At 40.3% G+C, this 21920-nt stretch overlaps 1 protein-coding gene across 1 annotated transcript in view; it reads right to left on the reverse strand.

Annotated features, from left to right (window-relative positions):
- ZNF19 (zinc finger protein 19) overlaps nucleotides 1-21329 on the reverse strand; it is a 134627-nt gene extending 113298 nt beyond the window's left edge. Inside the window, exons 1-3 of the mRNA XM_081216162.1 lie at nucleotides 21166-21329; nucleotides 16852-16928; nucleotides 3179-3256 (exon numbers count right to left, since the gene is read on the reverse strand). The gene's annotated coding sequence lies outside the window, so the exon portion shown is untranslated. The remainder of the gene's footprint in view (nucleotides 1-3178; nucleotides 3257-16851; nucleotides 16929-21165) is intronic.
- Nucleotides 21330-21920: the final 591 nt, after the last annotated feature.

The raw sequence follows: 21920 nt of genomic DNA on the forward strand, positions 1-21920 counted from the left end.
ATTCTATCCAGGGCAATTGAGCAAGAAAGAAATGGCATATAGATCGAAAAGGAAGAAGTAAAATGATCTTTATTTACAGATAACATTATCTAATATATAGAAAATCCTAAGGAATCCACTAAAAAAATATTAGAACTAATAAAGGAGCTTAGCAAGGTTGCAAGATACAAGATGAATAAACAAACACCAGTTCTACTTCTACATACTAGCAAACAATCTAAAAATGAAATTCAAAAAACAATTTAATTTACAATAGCATCAAAAATAAAGTACTTAGTAATAAATTTAACAAAAGAAGTGTAAAACCTGTATATTGAAAAGTATAAAAAACTGTTGAAAGAAATAAAAAGATCTAAATAAATGGAAAAATATCCTATGTTCATAGATAAGAAGACTTAATACTGTTAAAAGCTGATTACAGATTCAATGTAATCCCTATCAAAATCCCAGGTGGCTTTTTTTGCAGAAACTGACAAGCTGATACTAAAATACTGTGGGAAAAAACAAAGTTCTGATTTCAAAATTTACTACAGAGCTACAGAAATTAAGACAATGTGGGGACTTCCCTGGTGGCGCAGTGGTTAAGAATCCGCCTGCCAATGCAGGGGACACGGGTTCAAGCCCTGGTCCAGGAAGATCCCACGTGCCACGGAGCAAATAAGCCCGTGCACCACAACTACTGAGCCTGTGCTCTAGAGCCCATGAGCCACAACTACTGCAGCCCGTGTGCCTAGAGCCTGTGCTCTGCAACAAAGAGAAGCCACCGCAGTAAGAAACACATGCACCGCAACAAAGAGTAGCCCCTGCTCACCGCAATTAGAGAAAGCCCGTGCACAGCGTCAAAGACCCAATGCAGCAGAAAAATAAATAAATAAATTTATTTTTAAAAAAAGACAATGTAGTAGTAGTATGAAGGCAGACAAATAGATCAATGGAATAGATCAATCAATCCACGCATAAATGGTCAAATGATCTTTGAAAGGGTGCCAAGACGACTCAATGAAGAAACAATAGTGTTTTTCTTTTTGTTTTTTAATAAATTTACTTATTTTTGTTTATTTATTTTTGGCTGTGTTGGGTCTTCAACGCTGTGTGTGGGCTTCCTCTAGTTGCGGCAAGCAGGGGCTACTTTTTGTTGCGGTGCATGTGCTTCTCACTGCGGTGGCTTCTCTTGTTGCAGGGCACGGGCTCTAGGCGGGCTTCAGTAGTTGTGGCTTGCAGGCTCTAGAGCACAGGCTCAGTAGTTGTGGCGCATGGGCTTAGTTGCTCTGCGGCATGTGGGATCTTCCTGGACCAGAGCTCGAACCCACGTTCCCTGCACTGGCAGGTGGATCCTTAACCACTGTGCCACCAGGAAAGAATAGTTTTTTCAACAAATGGTGCTAGGACAATTTGATATCCATATGTAAAAGAATGAAGTTGGACCTCTACCTCACACCATATACAAAAATTAACTATGATCTATTATCATAAGCCTCTTATGTAAGAGCTAAGACTATAAAACTCTGAGAAGAAAACATAGAAGTAAGTCTTCATGACTCTTGGTTAGGCAGTGGTTTCTAGGGTATGACATTAAAAGCACATGCAACTAAAGAAAAAAGAGATGTCGAACTTAATTAAAATTAAAAACTTTTGTGTTTCAAAGGATACCATCAAGAAAGTGAAAAGACAACCTGCAGAATGGGAGAAAATATGTGCAAATCATATATCTGATAAGAAACTTGTATCTGGAATATATGAAGAACTGTTACACTTCAACAATAAAAAGATAAATAACCTAATTTAAATGTATATATGTGTAACTGAATCACTTTGCTGTACACGTGAAACTAACACAACGTTGTAAATCAACTATACTTCAATTTAAATAAATAAAAACTATACAGTGCTGTATGTCAATTATATCTTAATAGAACTGTAAAAAAAACAGTACATAAAAAGACACAATGAGATACCCACTAAGATTGCTGAAATAAAAAGATAATAAATGTTCGGCAGTTCCTCAAAAGGTTAAACATAGAGTCACCATATGAAATAGCAATCTCACTCCTAGATATGTGCCCAAGAGAAATACAACCATTTACCCACACTTGCATACAAAATCTTGTATGTGAATGTTCATAGCAACATTATTCATAATAGCCAAAAAGTGGAAACAACCCAAATGTTCATCAACTGAATGACTGGATAAACACACGTAGCATATTTATACAGTGTAATACTACTCTGCGTAAAGAGGAATGAAGTACTGACACATGCTACAACATGGATGAAACTTGCAAACATTATGCTAAGTGAAAAAAGTCAGTCACAGAAGACTATATATTGTATTATTCCATTTACATGAAATGGCCAGAATAGGCATATTCATACAGACAGAAAATATATTAGTAGTTGCCTAGGGCTGGGGGTGAGAGCGGCGTGTGAAGGTAGAAAGTGAATATTAATGGCTATGGGATTTCTTTTGGGGGTGATGAAAATGTTCTAAACTTGATGGTGGTGATAGTTGCACAATTCTGTGAACATATTAAAAACCGTTGAATTGTACACTTTAAATGGGTGAATCGTATATGAATTATGTCTCTTTTTTTTCGCCGTGCAGCTTGCGGGATCCTAGTTCCCTGACCAGGGATTGAACCTGGACCCTTGGCAGTGCTTCCATTGCCTCGAACTGGACACTAGGATTGTTGATTATATAGGAGGAACTGGAACAAACCTACTGCAATTTTATGCAGGGGTTTCAAGTCTTTAATTCAAGCTTGCTTCTTCCTAGAAGTACGAGTGGAGTCATTGTGCTTAGTTACTTCTGCAATTGCTAGAGGTTAGGAACAAAGACTCAAAGAATTTAAGTGCTGGAAGGAACCTCAGGCATTACTTAGCTTCTTTCTTTCTTATCAGATGTTTCTTATCGTCTGTACCCAAAATATCAAGATTTTACCTTCTAAGAACACTTCCCTGCTCAAAGCATTTTCTCAGGCCAGTACCACTGGCATTACCTAGAAGTCTGTTTGGAAATGCAGAATTTCAGACCCCGTTCCAGAGCTATGTAGTTAGAATTTGTAATTTCACCTGACCCCCAGGTGACTGGTGTGCAGTCTGAGAAGTGCCGCAGCACTTCTGGACATGCTGAACCAGTGCCTACTATCTCCAACAGCATGCATTTATCATTAGCTCTTACCTGCAAGCTGGACCAGTGGAACAAGGAAAATTCATAAGTGAAAAGTTTTCCCAAATGTCTCCTGTAGAATTCAAAGACCTGTGTATTAGGGAAAGAAAAGAAGAGGCTCAAAGGATAAAACTCAAAACTAATTACAAAGCTTACTGGTAAAATGGTGATAATTGTTTTGAACTGGGTGATGAATACATTGAGATTGAGATTCATTAAACTACTCTCTCTACTTTTGTGTATATTTGAAAGTTTCATAATAAAAAATTTTTTAAATTGTATTTTATTCACACTGCTTTTTTTTTTTTTTCAGTCACACCATGCGGCACGAGGGCTCTTAGTTCCCCGACCAGGGATTGAACCCTTGCCCTCTGCATTGGGAGTCTTAACCAATGGACCACTGGGGAGGTCCCCTGAAAGTTTCATAACAAAATATTTTTTTAAAAAGTAGTCTCAAGTTTGGGACTTCCCTGGTGGCCCAGTGGGTAAGACTCTACACTCCCAATGCAGGGGGCTCAGGTTTGATTCCTGGTCAGGGAACTAGGTCCCACATGCATGCCGCAACTAAGAGTTTGCATACCACAACTAAGGAGCCCACGTGCTGTAACTAAGACCCAGCGCAACCAAATAAGTAAAAATTAATTAATTAATTTTTTAAAAAGTAGTCTCAAATTAGTGATAACTACCAGTCCCACCAAGAGGCACTTGTGGTGAGAAAGTGTAGTCAAGAATGTTGCATATCTTGGGACTTCCCTGGCGGTCCAGTGGTTAAGACTTCACCTTCCGGGCTTCCCTGATGGCGCAGTGGTTGAGAATCTGCCTGCTAATGCAGGGGACACGGGTTCGAGCCCTAGTCTGGGAGGATCCCACATGCCGCAGAGCAACTAGGCCCATGAGCCGCTACTACGGAGCCTGCGCGTCTGGAGTCTGTGCTGCGCAACGAGAGGCCGTGATAGTGAGAGGCCCGCGCACTGCGATGAAGAGTGGCCCCTGCTTGCCACAACTAGAGAAAGCCCTCGCACAGAAACGAAGACCCAACACAGCCAAAAATAAATAAATAAACAAATGTGGGGTTAAAAAAAAAAAAAAAACGAACGAAAAAAATAAAAATTAAAAAAAAAAAAAAAAAAAAAGACTTCACCTTCCAATGCAGGGGGTGTGGGTTTTATCCCTGGTCGGGGAGCTAAGATCCCACATGCCTCAGGGCCAAGAAACTAAAACCTAAAACAGAAGCATTATTTTTTTTAAGAATTTATTTATTTATTTATTTGGCTGTGTTGGGTCTTCATTGCTGCACGAGGGCTTTCTCTAATTGCAGCGAGCAGGGGTTACTCTTCATTGCGGTACGTGGGCTTCTCACTGTGGTGGCTTCTCTTGCTGCAGACCACGGGCTCTAGGCACACAGGCTCCAGTAGTTGTGGCTCATGGGCTCAGTAGTTGTGGCTCGTGGGCTCTAGAGCACAGGCTCAGTAGTTGCGGTGCATGGGCTTAGCTGCTCCGCGGCATGTGGGATCTTCCTGGACCAGGGCTCGAACCCATGTCCACTGCATTGGCAGGTGGATTCTTAATCACTGAGCCACCAGGGAAGCCCCTAGAAGCATTACTGTAACAAATTTAATAAAGACTTTAAAAATGGTCCACATCAAAATATCTTAAAAAAAAAAAAAAAAAGAATGTTGTGCCTCTGCCACAAAATGAAGGCTGAAGGGGAATGGGGAAGAACTAAGGTTTATGGACCAGACCCCTTAGGTACATTCCTTCATTTAATCCCCCATCACAGCTCTGTTAGGTAACACCACCTTAACCAAGTGATTGAATTTAGCATCACCAATCCTGGGACAAAATGGTACTGTACGCCCCAGGTGGAGTGTATGGGGAAGTACACATCCTCGTTGATGTGGTCCTCGCACCAAAAATGTCTCACCTGAATCTAAACAGGAGGCAGCAAATGCTGAACAGAGGACATTCTACCAGACAATGGGCGTGGACTCTTCAAAAGTGTCAATATCATGACAGACAAAAGATTTAAAAAGTAAGGTGAAGTGCTTTAAATTAAAGGAGACTAAAGAGGTATGACATCTAAATGCAATGGGTGAACTTTGATTGGATCCTATATTCAAAAAAGAAACACTAAAAAATGTCATTGTAGAGACTTCCCTGGTGGTCCAGTGGTTAAGACTCCATGCTTCCAACGCAGGGGGCACAGGTCCGATCCCTGGTCAAGGAAGTAAGATCCGGCATGCATGCGGTGTGGCCAAAAAAAAAAAAAAAAAAAGAATCATCTAATATATTGTCCGTTTTCCAAGTTTCTAATTGTCCCCACAATGACTTTTTTAAAAAATAAATAAATTTATTTATTTATTTATTTTGGCTGCAATGGGTCTTTGTTGTGGCAGCGTGTGGGCTCTTCGTTGCGGTGCGTGGGCTTCTCTGGTTGTGGCGCGCGGGCTTAGTTGTGGTATGTGGGATCTTAGTTCCCTGACCAGGGATTGAACCCGGGCCTCGGCATTGGGAGCACAGAGTCTTAACCACTGGACCACCAGGGAAGTCCCCAAGATGATTCTTTAAAAAATATATATTAAATGTACTGGGTGTGACTAAAACAACAACAACAACCTTATGATGTAAGTGGTAACCCTCTTTTAGAGACTGGGAAACTTAAGTTCAGAGAGATAAAGGGACTTGATCAAGAATCCACAGCTGGTAAATGGCAGCGCCAAAACAGGCCCAGATCTCCCTGACTCCAAAGCACAAGCTCCTGGCTGGTGGATGCTTCTTCCTCTGCAGCATCCCCAGGAAGCAAGAGATAGGGCTGTGTCTCCAAGGAGATGGTAAGGGTTGTAAAGAGGCACCATGCATTGCTATGCCACGAGCAGTCATTCATTTATTCAAAATTTAATTTCTGTGTGACAATGATAAGCAAAAACAGGCAGTCCCTAGACTCAGGTTGCTTACAGCCTAGTGGAGGAGACAGATGTTGATCAAATGTTGGAAACACTCAAAGGAATATATAACAAAAGGAGATCAGAGCAATGAAGAAAAGGAAGCTGACCAAAGCAGAGGGTCAGCAGAAGACTTCTATGAGTTGTGCTTTAAAGACTGAATAGAAGTTAATGATACAGACAGAAGGAAAAGTGTGAGCAAAAGGCCTATGGCAGGAGGGAGCATGACCTTGCAGTAGGAAAGCCCCAAGAGCCGGCAGGTGTGTGATGCAAGGTAAGAATGGAGGAAAGTAGGCAGGGTCTGACCATGTAGGACCTTAAAGCCATGCTAGGAATTCTGTTCAATTTTAAAAGCAATGGAAAGTTACTAAAGGGTTTAAGCAAGTGACAACATGAGATTTCAAGTTAAAAAAAAAAAAAGAAAAAAGAAACACTTTGGCTGCAACGTACCAGTTAAGAGATTGTGGTAACCTGTGGTTACTTGTATTAGAATGAGGGTGGAGATGGAAGGGGCCACATCCAGAGGATATTTGGGCAGACTGGATATGGGGAAATGCAGGAAAAGGAGGTACTGAAGATGTCTTAGGTTTATAGCTTGTGCAGTTGGATGGAGATGCCATTCTCTGAGAAGGAACACTGGAAGAAGGCCAGATGTGGGAAGATGTAACGTGAGTCATATCTTGGAAATGAAGAATTGGTGGTGCTTTTGAGACCTCCAAGTGGAGATGCAAGAAGGCAGCTGGATGTGCAACTCTGAAGTTCAGAAGAGAAGTCTGGACTAGAGATGTACATTTGGGAGTCATCAACTTATGGCTACTGAAGCGTGGATAAGGTGGCCTCAGAAAGGGAGGATTTAGTCAGTGGGAACCTCTGATTCTTAAAGAGAAGGCTTTGATGCAGAAATATTGGAAGGGAGCAGTAGGGGGGCTGAGTCACGAGCCTGAGCGAGAAGTGTGGGCTGGGAGAGAACCTCAGTGTCACTCTCACTGCTTCTAGAAGCAATGTGTTCCTGCCAGCAGTGGGGTCACCTTCACTATTTTTGGAGGATGGCTCATGCGTTTCTCTACCTGATGGGCTCTCCTATTCACCCTCTAGGCAAGCCTCTGCTGGCAGCCCCCAGGTCTCCTGCCACTGCTTCCGGGGGGAAGGTGTTCTGCCCCCGGGCTTCTCTCCCAGGGTCCTTCAAACTATACCATAATTTATTTATTAAGCAATTAATTAGTTGATTAACCAATGCCTTAGTGATAGGCAACATTTGGGGGCAAAAATTATGGTATAACCATACGTTGGAATACTATGTAGCAGGAGAGAGAGAGAGAGAGGGAGGTGGAAAGACAGAGACAGAGAGAGGTACTTCTCTGCGTTCATATATGGAAAGCTCCCTAATTCCCCAATATACATACATTGTGAAAGAAAAAAGAAAAGTACAAAACTGTGATTTTATGCTATCTTTTGTACTAATGGGGAATATAAATCTGTATTCCAATTTACTTGTATACGCCTAGAGAAAGTATGGAAGGATACACGGGACACTAAAAACAGTGACCCCATAGGGGATAAGGCAGGGTGGATTGCAGAGACGATAAATAAGGACGAAATTTATTATGACTCTGTTTACTTAAAATTTTCTGAACCTTGTGACTATATCACCTATTCAAAAAATTAAATTTTAAAATACGGAAAAATGTTATTTTCCAAAATGTTTCATATTTTATATTTTTTAATGAAACTGATTTTAGTGCTCCCACCCCCAAAGATAACATTTTGCAGACATATAATACAATATCATCACCAGGATATTAACACTGATACAGTCAAGATACAGACAATTTCCATCACCATTGTGTGCTACGTTTTAAATCTTGAAGATGGATGGTCTATTAAATAAAATAACATGTTTTACAAATCAGTGTGTTTAGTACACATTAAAAAAAAGTCTGGAAGGAAATTCAGCACAACAAAATGGTAACAGTGGTCATCTCTGGTCACGAGGAATACAGGGGGCTTAACTTTTTTTTTTTCCTTTTTAGTTTCATGGTAGTTTTCTCTTTTCTGAGGTGAAATTCACATAACATACAATTAACCATTTTAAACTGTATACTTCAGTGGAATTTAGTGTATTCATGATGTTGTACAACCACCTCTCTTTAGTTTCAAAACTTTTTCATCGCTCTAGAAGAAGACCCCATATCCATTAAGTAATCACTCGCTAGCCTCCTATCGCCAGCCCCTGACAATCTGCTTTCTATCTCTATGGATTTGCCTATTCTGGATATTCCATACAGAAGGAATCACACAATATGTGACCTTTTGTGTCTGGCTTTTTTCACTTAGTATAATATTTTCAAGGTTCACCCAAGTTGTAGCAGTATCAATACTTCATCCATTTTTATGGCTAAATAATATCCCATTTTGTGTACACATCATAATTTGTTTCTCTGTTCATCCATTAATGGACATTTGGGTTGTTTCCACCTTATGGCTATTGTAAATAGTGCTGCCAAGAATATTCATGAACAAGTTTTTGTTTGGACTCCTATTTTCAATTATTTTGGATATAAATGTAGAAGTAGAATTGCTAACAATTCTGTTTATCTTTTTGAGGAATCAACAAACTGTTTTCCACAGCAGCTGTACCATTTTACAGTCCCACAAGCTGCATATGAGAGTTCCTAATTCTCCATAGCCTTGCCAACACTTGTTATTTTATCATTTGTCTGTTTATCATAGCCATCTTAGTGGGTTTGCAGTGATATCTCATTGTGGATTTGATTTGCATTTCCTTAATGATCAACAACGTCAAACACCTTTTCATGAGCTTATTGGTCACTGAGTATCTTTTTTGGAGAAATGTCTCCAAAGCATGTGCTATTTTTAATTGTATCATTGATGATATATTTTAAAACAGAGGGATTAAATTTTACATTACTGCTCCTGAAAAAAATTTTCTCTTATTACTGATGAAAATTAAAATTTCGAAATGGTATCTCATTGCATTAGTTAAGGCAATGGAAGCTGCTATAACAAATCCCCAAATGTTTGATGGCTCAAACACAATTGAAGTTTCTTTCTTGCACAGATAAAGCCCAACATGTTCAGTAAATGGCTCTTCTCTAAGCGGTAATGCAGGTACTTGGGCTCCTTCCATTATGTGCTCTGCCATCTTCAACTCAAGGCTTCTATGGTGGCACTGGTCCAGTATTTGTAAAAGGATTTTCAGTGAGGCTGGACACCAAGCACCAATAGCACCAATTTACCTTTTTTCTTTCTTTCTTTCTTTTTTTAGGTATAGAAATGGAGAGTGTTCAGGGTTAGATTAATCTCAGGTAGAGACTTTCCACAGTAGATGCTACACAAAGATAAGGAAGCTAAGTTCAAGAGGCTGCCAAGAATGTGGGTATGTATTGCACCATGGGGTATATGTTGGAAAGAAAGAGAAGAGTAACAATACAGGGGAGTTGATGGACTTAGGAGGAAAGTGTGGAGAGATCAGAGGGTTGAATAATGTCTAGGTGTAAAGTGTGATTGAGTTGGAGGGGAAGAAGATTGTAGTGAGTTAATTATACATCAGGATTTAAGAGTCCTAAAATAGTCTAGTTCAAGATCATGATAAAGAACAAGGAGTAGGGACTTCCCTGGTGGCACAGTGGTTAAGAATCCGCCTGCCAGTGCAGGGGACATGGGTTCGAGCCCTGGTCCGGGAAGATCCCACACGCCGCGGAGCAGCTAAGCCCATGCGCCACAACTACTGAGCTTGCACTCTAGAGCCCGTGAGCCACAACTACTGAAGCCCATGTGCCTAGAGCCTGTGCTTTGCAACAAGAGAAGCCACTGCAATGAGAAGACCATGCACTGCAATGAAGAGTAGCCCCCACTCGCCATAACTGGAGAAAGCCTGCGCACAGCAACGAAGACACAATGCAGCCAAAAATAAATAAATAAATAAATATATTATTAAAAAAAAGAACAAGGTGTGTCTGTGGGAGTGGGTGGCCATAATAGGGTAAGATTTATATATAGCTCCTCAAGTTTGAGATAGGCAGGAGGCCGTTATACGTGTTGGCTGGGTTATCCACAGAAATACTGAAATTTCCCACATGTCAAGGCCCTAAGTAAATAAAGGAGAGTGTACAGAAAGGGTATAAAGTAATATAGCCTATATTTTATTTATTTAAAAAAATTTTTTTTTTCTTGCAGTACGCAGGCCTCTCACTGTTGTGGCCTCTCCCGTTGCGGAGCACAGGCTCCGGACGCGCAGGCTCAGCGGCCATGGCTCACGGGCCTAGCCACTCCGTGGCATGTGGGATCTTCCCAGACCGGGGCATGAACCCATGTCCCCTGCATCGGCAGGTGGACTCTCAACCACTGCACCACCAGGGAAGCCCCCTATTTTTAAAATTTTTATTGGAGTATAGTTGATTTAAAATGTTGTGTTATAGCCTATATTTTAAAGGATAGTTATTGCATGACTCTGAGAGACTAGAAATCCTGAAAGGACAGTAAGTTAGATTTCTAGACTAGGTGAAAAAAAAGCAATTACAAGCTGGCTGTAGGGGTAGCAGTATCTTTGGGAGAACAGCCAAGTTATGGTTAAAACAAAGAGGTGAAGGAACTATGATCAACAATTTGGGAACGGCAGGGAATTTTAATCTGCCACGGAAGAAGAATTACAGGGGGAAAGAATGGAAAGAGGAAGCATCAGGCTGGAGGGAGCTGAAAGTATGGAAATTTCTACAGCAATATCACAAACTAGATAATGTGCAAATCTTTGCGCTTCAAAACACCTAGATATGTTAGATAAAATCTAACATACACTTTTTCAGATTCAGAGCTAACTTTGCAAGAGGGTAAGGGTACCTCCCAAGGAGCACAAATAAAGAGGGAACTGAAAACCAGGAAAAAAGATTATGGTTATGCTGGTGCTATCTCAGTAACCAAGAGGACTGGATTTTAAGACTAGGAGAGGAAGCCTTAGGCCCATGTAAGGCAGGAAGTTGTAATTTAAACTCTGCATGAAGTCAGGACCCTTCAAGTGCTAAGCTTGAATGAAGGAGACAAAGAAGCACACTACATAGTGATCAAGGGCTCAATCCAAGAAGATGATATAACAATTGTAAATATTTATGCACCCAACATAGGAGCACCTCAATACATAAGGCAAATACTAACAGTCATAAAAGGGGAAATCGACAGTAACACAATCATAGTAGGGGACTTTAACACCCCACTTTCACCAATGGACATATCATTCAAAATGAAAATAAATAAGGAAACACAAGCTTTGAAAGATACATTAAACAAGATGGACTTAATTGATATTTATAGGACATTCCACCCCCAAACAACAGAATACACATTCTTCTCAACTGCTCATGGAACATTCTCCAGGATAGATCACATCTTGGGTCACAAATCAACCCTTGGTGAATTTAAGAAAATTGAAATCGTATCAACTATCTTTTCCTACCACAACGCCATGAGACTCGATATCAATTACAGGAAAAAATCTGTAAGAAATACAAACACATGGAGGATAAACAATACACTACTTAATAACCAAGAGATCACTGAAGAAATCAAAGAGGAAATCAAAAAATACCTAGAAACAAATGACAATGAAGACACGACGACCCAAAACCTATGGGATGCAGCAAAAACAGTTCTAAGAGGGAAGTTTTCAGCAGTACAATCCTACCTCAAGAAACAAGAAAAATCTCAAATAAACAACCTAACCTTATACCTAAAGCAATTAGAGAAAGAAGAACTAAAAAACCCCAAAGTTAGCAGAAGGAAGGACATCATAAAGATCAGATCAGAAATAAATGAAAAAGAAATGAAGGAAACGATAGTAAAGATCAATAAAACTAAAAGGTGGTTCTTTGAGAAGATAAACAAAATGGATAAACCATTAGCCAGACTCATCAAGAAAAAAAGGGAGAAGACTCAAATCAATAAAATTAGAAATGAAAAAAGAGAAGTAACAACTGACATCGCAGAAATACAAAGGATCATGAGAGATTACTACAAGCCACTATATGCCAATAAAATGGACAACCTAGAAGAAATGGACAAATTCTTAGAAATGCACAACCTTCCGAGACTGAACCAGGAAGAAATAGCACTGAAATTGAAAATGTGATTAAAAATCTTCCAAGAAACAAAAGCCCAGGACAAGATGGCTTCACAGGCAAATTCTATCAAACATTTAGAGAAGAGCTAACACCTATCCTTCTCAAACTCTTCCAAAATATAGCAGAGGGAGGAACACTCACAAACTCATTCTACAAGGCCACCATCACTCTGATACCAAAACCAGACAAAGATGTCACAAAGAAAGAAAACTACAGGCCAATATCACTGGTGAACATAGATGCAAAAATCCTCAACAAGATACAAGCAAACAGAATCTAACAGCACATTAAAAGGATCATACACCATGATCAAGTGGGGTTTACCCCAGGAATGCAAGGCTTCTTCAATATACACAAATCAATCAACGTGATACACCATATTAACAAATTGAAGGAGAAAAACCATATGATCATCTCAATAGATGCAGAGAAAGCTTTCGACAAAATTCAACAGCCATTTGTGATAAAAACCCTCCTGAAAGTAGGGATAGAGGGAACTTTCCTCAACCCAATAAAGGCCATATATGACAAACCCACAGCTAACATGGTTCTCAATGGTGAAAAACTGAAACCATTTCCACTAAGATCAGGAAGAAGACAAGGTTGCCCACTCTCACCACTATTATTCAACATAGTTTTGGAAGTTTTAGCCACAGCAATTAGAGAAGAAAAAGAAATAAAAGGAATCCAAATTGGAAAAGAAGAGGTAAAGCTGTCACTGTTTGCAGATGACATGATACTGTACATAGAGAATCCTAAAGATGCTAACAGAAAACTACTAGAGCTAATCAATGAATTTGGTAAAGTAGCAGGATACAAAATTAATGCACAGAAATCTCTTGCATTCCTACACACTAATGATGAAAAATCTGAAAGTGAAATTAAGGGAACACTCCCATTTACCATTGCAACAAAAAGAATAAAATACCTAGGAATAAACCTACCTATGGAGGCAAAAGACCTGTATGTAGAAAATTATAAGACACTGATGAAAGAAATTAAAGATGATACAAATAGACGGAGAGATATACCATGTTCTTGGATTGGAAGAATCAACATTGTGAAAATGACTCTACTACCCAAAGCAATATACAGATTCAATGCAATCCCTATCAAACTACCACTGGCCTTTTTCACAGAACTAGAACAAAAAATGTCACAATTTGTATGGAAACACAAATGACCCCGAACAGCCAAAGCAATCTTGAGAACGAAAAACGGAGCTGGAGGAATCAGGCTCCCTGACTTCAGACTATACTACAAAGCTACAGTAATCGAGACAGTATGGTACCAGCACAGAAACAGAAAAGAGATCAGTGGAACAGGATAGAAAGCCCAGGCACATATGGTCACCTTATCTTTGATAAAGGAGGCAAGAATATACAGTGGAGAAAAGATAGCCTCTTCAATAAGTGGTGCTGGGAAAACTGGACAGCTACATGTAAAAGAATGAAATGAGAACACTCCCTAACACCATACACAAAAATAAACTCAAAATGGATTAAAGACCTAAATGTAAGGCCAGAAACTATCAAACTCTTAGAGGAAAACATAGGCAGAACACTCTATGACATAAATCACAGCAAGATCCTTTTTGACCCACCTCCTAGAGAAATGGAAATAAAAACAAAAATAAACAAATGGGACCTAATGAAACTTAAAAGCTTTTGCACAGCAAAGGAAACCATAAACAAGACGAAAAGACAACCCTCAGAATGGGAGAAAATATTTGCAAATGAAGCAACTGACAAAGGATTAATCTCCAAAATTTACAAGCAGCTCATGCAGCTCAATATTAAAAAAACAAAGAACCCAATCCAAAAATGGGCAGAAGACCCAAAAAGACATTTCTCCAAAGAAGATATACAGATTGCCAAAAAAACACATGAAAGAATGCTCAACATCATTAATCATTAGAGAAATGCAAATCAAAACTACAATGAGATAACATCTCACACCGGTCAGAATGTCCATCATCAAAAAATCTAGAAACAATAAATGCTGGAGAGAGTGTGGAGAAAAGGGAACCCTCTTGCACTGTTGGTGGGAATGTAAACTGATACAGCCACTATGGAGAACAGTATGGAGGTTCCTTACAAAAACTAAAATAGAACTACCATATGACCCAGCAATCCCACTACTGGGCATATACCCTGAGAAAACCATAATTCAAAAAGAGTCATGGGGCTTCCCTGGTGGCGCAGTGGTTGAGAGTCCACCTGCTGATGTACAGGACACGGGTTCATGCCCCGGTCTGGGAGGATCCCACATGCCGCGGAGCGGCTGGGCCCGTGAGCCACAGCTGCTGAGCCTGCGCGTCCAGAGCCTGTGCTCCACAACGGGAGAGGCCACAACAGTGAGTGGCCTGCGTACCACCAAAAAAAAAAAAAGAGTCATGTACCAAAATGTCCATTGCAGCTCTATTTACAAGCCAGGACATGGAAGCAACCGAAGTTTCCATCAACAGATGAATGGATAAAGAAGATGTGGCACATATATACAATGGAATATTACTCAGCCATAAAAAGGAATGAAACTGAGTTATTTGTAGTGAGGTGGATGGACCTAGAGTCTGTCATACAGAGTGAAGTAAGTCAGAAAGAGAAAAACAAATACCGATGCTAACACATATATAAGGAATCTTAAAAAAAAAATGGTCATGAAGCACCTAGGGGCAAGATGGGAATAAAGATGCAGACCTCCTAGAGAATGGACTTGAGGATACAGGGAGGGTGAAGGGTAAGCTCGGACAAAGTGAGAGAGTGGCATGGACATATATACACTACCAAACGTAAAATAGATAGCTAGTGGGAAGCAGCCGCATAGCACAGGGAGATCAGCTCGGTGCTTTGTGACCACCTAGAGGGGTGGGATAGGGAGGGTGGGAGGGAGGGAGATGCAAGAGGGAAGACATATGGGCACATATGTATAACTGATACATTTTGTTATAAAGCAGAAAGTAACACATCATTGTAAAGCAATTATACACCAATAAAGATATTTTAAAAAAAACAAGCTACACAGGTAAGATTATATCAATCAGGCAATAAAAAAAAAAAAAAGAAAGAAATCTCTCTTGGTCTGGCCTCGGGGAAGAAAAAACCTCTCCCGTGAGAATCTGTAACCATAGGCATTCCTTTACGTGGATTTGGTGTTCAAATGCATTCTACCTGCATGGTCTGGGACCCCAAGTTGAGAAATTCACATGAAAAGTGGTCCTCGTCCAGGAGTTTTAATACCAGAAAAGAAGGGGAGAATGGGTTTGGGGGAATGTCTAGCAGTCTGCCACATCAGTCCACATTTTTGTTGCACAGAAAAATAATCAGTAAAATACTTTTAAGGATAAAGAAGTATCACATTAACATAAAATTGGGGGAAAACGTGGAAGAGAGATACAAGATCAGGAGAGAAAAGTAACAATGTAAAATTTCCAATAACGCCCCAGTTGAAAATACATGCTCTAGAGCTAAATTCCATTTAATGGATGTTTGGGGGTTAGAGGAACAAGTTAAATGACACCACAAGAATGTCTGCCACAACCAGAATGTGGGAAATTTCACAGAACAACTGTTTCGACAATTAAGTCAATGGCATGAAAAGATTAAGAGAAATTTAAGAGATGTAAAACTAAAAGTAATATTTGAACCTTGTTCAGATCCTAACCCAAATGAACCAACTATAAAAAGATATTTTATATACAGTTGAAGAGATCTGATTATTTGATGCAATGTAGCATTGTAATTAAGAAATTAGGTTTGGGCTTCCCTGGTGGCGCAGTGGTTGAGAGTCCGCCTGCCGATGCAGGGGACACGGGTTCGTGCCCCAGTCCGGGAGGATCCCACATGCCATGGAGTGGCTGGGCCCGTGAGCCATGGCCGCTGAGCCTGCACGTCCGGAGCCTGTGCTCCGCAACGGGAGAGACCACAACACTGAGAGGCCCACGTACCGCCAAAAAAAAAAAAAAAAAAAAAAGAAAGAAATTAGGTTTTAGAGATGCATACTGAGGGGTATGAGAGGAAATGACATGTACCTAGGATTTGCTTTATAAATACTTCAACAAAGAAAACAAGGAAAAGGAGGAAAGAAGAAATATGGCAAAGTCTTGATAATGGATGATGGATATTAACTATACTATTGTTTCTTTTATACACATTTAAAATTTTCATAGTCAGAATTCAAAATTATTTTAGAGAACACATGAACAGAAAACAGCACTAGTATAATATACAAACTAATTCTGCTATTTATAGAAACATCCCAGATGTTTTTCTAGAAATTTCTTATTTTTCCCAGTGTGCAAGCCCCACCGATGCTTTGCCCTGCTTCCATTATGAAATGCTAGAATCCGGAAAAATAAGCACTTTGTACCCCAAGATGAACAAATGATGATGGGGTCATCTCATCTAATTTCAGTCCTGAGGAAAAACTTAAAAAGTATGTAATTCCTACAAGTGTGGACCCCCTAATAAAAAAAGGTGCTATCCCTGACTTTTAGAATGCTAGTGTCTGAAATAATGTCACAATCTTTGTGGATATGGTTAACATGAGAAAAAGTTACTGTTTTCCTACCATGATCAGATGAATGAAACTGGTAATTTCTCAGGTTTCTTACCTTTCTTTTAAAAACTTGAAATTGCTTTAAATGCCAAATATTTGAGTTGGTCTTTCTGAAGTCTGACTCCCCTGCACCTTTAAAAAAGAAAAACAGTGTTGTGGAGGTATAGTTCACATACCATACAATGCACCCATTTAGTGTATAGTTCTATGGTTTTTAGTATATACACAATCGCACCACCATCAACACAATCAATTTTAGAATATTTTCATTGCCCCCCAAAGAAACCCTGCATCTGTAAGCAGTTGATCTCCACACCCATCCCCTACCCATCCCCACCACATACATCCTCACACTCAACTCTAGGCAACCACTAGTCTCTTTTTTGTCTAGTTTGGACATTTGATATAAATGGAATTACACAAAATATGCTCTTTTCCACTGGCTTCTTTCACTTAGCACAATGTTTTCAAGGTTCATCCATGTTGCAGCATGCATCAGTACAACATTCTTTTTTCCTCTCAAGCAATATTCCATGGATAGATATATCACATTTTATTTATCCATTCATCAGCTGATAGATATTTGGGTTGTTTCCATTTTCTGGCTATTATGAATAATGCTGCTATGGATATTCTTGTAAAAGTTTTATGTGGACATATGTTTTCATTTCTCTAGGAGTGGAATTGATGGGTCATATGGCAACAACATTTTTAACCTTTTGAGAAACTGCCGAACTGTTTTCCAAAGTTGCTGAACCATTTTACATTCCTACCAGCAGTGTGTGAGCATTACAATTTCTCCACATCCTTCCCACCAGTTACTGTTGTTTTTTTTAACAGCCATCATAGTGGGTGTGAAGTGATATCCCATTATGATGTTGATTTGCATTTTCCTAAGGCTCATGACGTTGAGCAACTTTGCTTATTGACCATTTCCTTGCACTTCTTTGAAAGTAAACTTTCTAAATGTCTTTGTCTCTGAATCTTCCTTCCACACTAGTAATATTTTCAGTTAAACCTAGTATCTCCTTGTTATAATTCACTTAACAAGAAGATAAAAAGTAATGGCAATCCATTAGTCATTGTATTTTCTAACCCATTCATTCATCAAATATGGATTGAGTGCCGATTATGTGCCAGAGGCTCTTCTGGTCACTAAGCATATAGAAGAAAATAAAACAGACCTAAATAAATAAATAAATAAAACCACCTTGCCCTCATGAAGCTTACATTTTCATGGCTTTAAAGTTTTTTCCCAGTTTTATTGAGATATAATTGACATACATCATTGCATAGGTTTAAGGTGTACAGCATAATAACTTGATTTACATATATTGTGAAGTGATCACCAAAATAAGTTTAGTTAGCATCCATCATTTCATATAGATAACAAAAAAAAGTTTTTTCCCTTGTAATGAGAACTCTTTGTATCTACACTTCTTTTATTGTATAAAAAGAAAACATATAAATTTTACCATCATAGCCATTTTTAAGGGTACAGTAAGTAGTGTTAAGTATATGCACATTGTTTTGAAACAAATCTCCAGACCTCCTTCATGTTGCAAATATGAAACTCCATACCCACTAAACAGCTCCCTTTTCTTCCTTACCCCCAGCCCCTGGTAATTTTTTTCTGTTTCTATGAGTTTGGCTAATTTAGATACCTCATATAAGTGTCAGTATCATTTCATGACTGGCTTATTTCATAACATAATTTCCTCAACGTTCAGCCATGTTACAGTATTTCCTTCCTTTCTAAGGTTGAATAGTATTCCACGTTTTGTTTATCCATTCATCCATCAATGAATATTTGGGTTGCTTCCACCTCTTGGCTATAGCGAATAATGCTGCTATGAACATGGATGTACGAATATCTCTCTGAGACCCTGCTTTCAATTCTTTTGGATATGTACCCAGCAGTAGTATTGCTTGATCATATGGTAATTCAGTATTTAATTTTTTGAGTAACTGCCATACTGTTTTGGCTGCACCATTTTACATTCTCACTAACAGTGCACAAGGGTTCCAATTTTTCCACATTCTCTCCAACACAATTTTTTTTGTTTCTTTTTGCTTTTCTCTGGTGATTAGCGATGTTGTGCATCTTTTCACCTTTCACTTCCTCATTTAGATCTACTCCCAAGTATTTTATTCTTTTTGATGCTATGGTAAATGAAATTGTTTTCTTAATGTCCTTTTCAGATTGTTCATTGTTAGTGTATAAAAACACAACTGATTTTTGCATGCTGATTTTGTATCCTGCAATTTTGCTACATTTGGTTACTAGTTATAACCAGTTTGCATGTGTGGGTGCCCATAACCTTTAGGGGGTTCTATATAAAAGATCATGTCATCTAAGAACAGAGATAATTTTACTTCTTCCTTTCTAATTTGGACACCTTTTATTTATTTTTCTTGTCTATTTGCTCTGTCTAGGACTTCCAATACTATGTTGAATAGAATTGGTAAGAATAGGTATCCTTGGAAAAGCTTTTAGTCTTTCACCACTGAATATATTAGCTTTGGGTTTTTCATAGATGGTTTTCTTTTTTTTTTTTTTGCGGTACGCGGGCCTCTCACTGCTGCGGCCTCTCCCGCCGCAGAGCACAGGCTCCGGACGCACAGGCCCAGCAGCCATGGCTCACGGGCCCAGCCGCTCCGCAGCACGCGGGATCCTCCCAGACCGGGGCACGAACCCGTGTCCCCTGCATCGGCAGGCGGACTCTCAACCACTGCGCCACCAGGGAAGCCCGCTTTTTTCTTTTTTTAAAAATAAATTTATTTATTTATTTTTGGCTGTGTTGGGTCTTCATTGCTGCTCACAGGCTTTCTCTAGTTGTGGCGAGTGGGGTCTACTCTTCGTTGCAGCGCACGGGCTTCTCATTATGGTGGCTTCTCCTGTTGAGGAGCACAGGCTCTAGGCGTGCAGGCTTCAGTAGTTGTGGCGCACGGGCTTAGTTGTTCCGTGGCATGTGGGATCTTCCCGGACCAGGGCTCAAACCCGTGTACCCTGCATTGGGAGGCAGATTCTCAACCACTGCGCCAGCAGGGAAGTCCCCATAGATGGTCTTTATTATGTTGTGGTAGTTTCCTTCTATTTCTAGTTTGAGTGTTTTTATCATAAAAAGGTGTAGAATCTTGTCAAATGTTTTGTTAGCATCATTGAGATGACCAGGTCGTTTTTGTCCTTCATTCTGTTATTGAGGTGTATTATACTGACTTTTTTTTCACTTGTTGAACCATTCTCATATTCCAGGAATAAATCCCACTTGGTCGGGGCTTCCCTGGTGGCGCAGTGGTTAAGAATCCGCCTGCCAATGCAGGGGACACAGGTTCGAACCCTAGTCCGGGAAGATCTCACATGCTGCGGAGCAACTAAGCCCGTGTGCCACAGCTACTGAGCCTGCGCCCTAGAGCCTGTGAGCTACAACTACTGACCCTGTGTGCCACAACTACAGAAGCCCATGCACTTAGGGCCCGTGATCCGCAACAAAAGAAACCACTCCAATGAGAAGCCCGCACGCAGCAACGAAGACCCAACACAGCCAAAAATAAATAAATTTATAAAACAAAAAATCCCACTTGGTCATGGTACATAATCTTTTTAATGCGCCGTTGTATTTGGATTGCTAGTACTATGCTCCTCTTCTCTGTATTGTTCCAATTTTAGTATATGTGCTGACAAAGCAAGAACTCCGTGCGGCTTTATTTTTTAAACATGGGATAACGTACTTTGAATTTCATAATGCACTTTGCATTTCAATTTTCAAATGAGTAAATGTCTAAAGGAGCAAGAATTCTTTTCTATGCTTGAAACACTGACAAAAATTAAGACACACTTGCTAGTTTGCAGACTGTTTTCTTCGCAGAATTAGCATCACCTGCTTCCTACATAATACACCTCAACTGGAGTGTCAGAAAGTGACTGTTTGGAAGGTGCTGTGCAACAATCTGACCCATAGAGAGCATCCAAATGTGCGGTTTCTATGACACCATTATGAAACCCGTTTGTAAACACACAAACTGTTTAAAGTAAATAAGAGTATGAATAAGATGTACCGGGAATTCACTTCTCCAACAGATTCAATACTTCAACCTTTAGGGTACTTAAAATACAGGCCCTCCTGCACAGTAAAGTGTGGTGTGCGTGAAGCACAGCAGAGGATTCGCCTTTCTGGCTCGGCAGAAATGCAAACATATATGCCATGCACTCGGGACCGTGAAGGATACGATTCTTTTAAGAAAATTTCCAGGGATACTTTTGAAAACTGACAACAGCTCCTGGGAACTTCTGCTTCTGTTTCACAACTTATGGGACTTACTGGCACCCGCCCACAGCTAGGAAAAGGTTAACAGGTGTTTACAATACCTAAAGATGACTTGTCGACTTTCTGGAAGCCTCCCGCCTGATGTGGCCCGAAAAGGGGGCAAAGGAGGAAGGGAATCTCTCAAAAGGGTCCGAGAAATAGGCTGAAGGAGGAAACAAAAGCGAACATCCGGAGAAAAAGTAGTCTCTCCAACTAGAGATACGCACCCTCGCCGGCGCCTCAGGTTCTACGCCTGCGCCCAGAGCGGCGTCTCGTAGTCTCACGACTGCGCATGCGCCCTGAGTAGTGCGATGCCCTCATTCGCATTTGTGCCTGCGCAGCTGTGGGTTCTTTCCACCGCTCTACCCCACCCCAACTCCCCCACCGCTCCATCCCCCGACCCCCTCCTCTTCCAACACGGTCACCCAGAGCAGGGTTGGGTCGTTGGTGACTGCTAGGGACTAGAGTGGGACGGTGTGTGGTACCGGGTCAGTGGTAACTCGCCAGTTATCCCGTAGGTTAGACAGAAAGGTGAATTCACAGCTGCGAGCCCTTGTCTCCGACCTTTTAAAGCATCCTTTGTTTTATCCTGCGACGCTCGGAAGCCACCATCCTGCTGCCGCCATCCGCGAAGCAGCTGGGAATTGTCTCTTGGGAATTTTAATCTCCTTTGGAAGCAGCCCCGACCAGGGGGTCCCTTTTTTATTCAGAATCACCCAGGACATGATGGACAGAAATGTCATCCCTCCTTAGACTTCCACAGAAGCTGAATTAAAAAGTTGAGTAATAGTTACTTTGAAGAAAGGGGGGGGAAAAA

Source organism: Mesoplodon bidens, assembly GCF_964165515.1.
Source record: "Mesoplodon bidens genome assembly, chromosome: 18".
Classification (NCBI taxonomy): Eukaryota; Metazoa; Chordata; class Mammalia; order Artiodactyla; family Ziphiidae; genus Mesoplodon; species Mesoplodon bidens.